Source organism: Pundamilia nyererei, unplaced genomic scaffold, assembly GCF_000239375.1.
Source record: "Pundamilia nyererei isolate P.nyererei 1_Seehausen unplaced genomic scaffold, PunNye1.0 scaffold05126, whole genome shotgun sequence".
NCBI lineage: Eukaryota > Metazoa > Chordata > Actinopteri > Cichliformes > Cichlidae > Pundamilia > Pundamilia nyererei.
The window spans coordinates 1-1,480 of record NW_005192527.1 but is presented as its reverse complement, the minus strand read 5'-3'; the positions used below and the strand labels follow the sequence as shown (position 1 = coordinate 1,480).

At 53.7% G+C, this 1,480-nt stretch overlaps 1 long non-coding RNA gene across 1 annotated transcript; it reads left to right on the top strand.

Moving 5' to 3' along the window:
* Positions 1-20: 20 nt before the first annotated feature.
* Positions 21-1,340, top strand: LOC102207411 (uncharacterized). The gene is made up of 3 exons (XR_312637.2): positions 21-380; positions 547-740; positions 861-1,340. It is a non-coding gene; the product is annotated as an uncharacterized LOC102207411 (long non-coding RNA).
* The last annotated feature ends 140 nt before the right edge of the window (positions 1,341-1,480 follow it).

Below are 1,480 nucleotides of genomic sequence, written 5' to 3'. Positions count from 1 at the left end.
CGATTCTGTTTACACGTTTCACCTTATTAACATCATCCTGCAGTGGGAGCCTCTCTGAGAGGAAACCATCGATCCACGCTTACAAACCAAACATGCTGACTTATTTATTAGCTGTCAGTCTGCTGGTGATGTCAGTACATGGAACAAGATGCCTTCTGGCCTATAGAGGTTTACACATGTGGGTCAAATGTCCCCCATTGTGAACCAGTCAGTGCTGTAATGTGTGAGCCCTCGGGCCTCTGTGGCCTGGAGCCTGTATTGACCTGTTGGCATCGCTGTTTGTTTTCTGTAGGAGTTGCTGTTGGATGAGCTGGTGATGGGCGTGGCCTTGCTCTTGTTGGAAGCCCCTTCAGATCAGCTGACCAGCCTTCTCAGACTTGGTAAAGTGATTATTTTGGACAAAGCTCTGCTGGCTTTAGCTTCCTTTAAGAGACGTTGAAGCAGTGAAAGAATTAGTGGGAACAAAACTAGGTTGTGTGTGCAGGTCATGGTTGGAACCTCACAGAGCTTTGTGTCCTACATGAGATATTCTTTCTCCTAACACAGCACTGAGTTTGGTCCCTGAACAAGCGGAGGCGTCGCCCTGGTTGAGTCCGGTCCTGATTCTCCCCGTGTTGCAGCTCCTGTCCTGCTTGGGTCTCACTGAGCCGCTGTCTGACCAGAACACACACAGCACCAACCACAGGCTGGCTCACAGCCTGCTGCGCAGAGTTAGCAGGCCTGCAGATAAACCCCAGCAGGTAGCCCAGCAGGTAACCATACAGGTAACCATACAGGTGACCATACAGGTGACCCAACAGGTAGCCCAGCAGGTGACCCAACAGGTAGCCCAGCAGGTAACCATACAGGTGACCCAACAGGTAGCCCAGCAGGTAACCCAACAGGTAGCCTAGCAGGTAGCCTAGCAGGTAATCCAGGAGGTAACCCAGCAGGTAGCCCAGCAGGTAACCCAACAGGTAGCCTAGCAGGTAACCCAGGAGGTAACCCAGCAGGTAGCCCAGCAGGTAGCCTAGCAGGTAACCCAGCAGGTAGCCCAGCAGGTAACCCAGGAGGTAACCCAGCAGGTAACCTAGCAGGTAGCCTAGCAGGTAACCCAACAGGTAGCCTAGCAGGTAGCCCAACAGGTAGCCCAACAGGTAGCCTAGCAGGTAGCCTAGCAGGTAGCCTAGCAGGTAGCGCAACAGGTAACCCAACAGGTGACCCAGCAGGTGACCCAACAGGTGACCCAGCAGGTAGCCTAGCGGATAACCCAACAGGTAGCCTAGCAGGTAACCCAGCAGGTAGCCTAGCAGGTAACCCAACAGGTAGCCTAGCAGGTAACCCAACAGGTAGCCTAGCAGGTAGCCCAACAGCTAACCCAGCAGGTAACCCAGCAGGTAGCCAAACAGGTAGCCTAGCAGGTAGACTAGCAGGTAGCCCAACAGGTAACCCAGCAGGTAGCCTAACAGGTAACCCAGCAGGTAACCCAGCAGGTAACCCA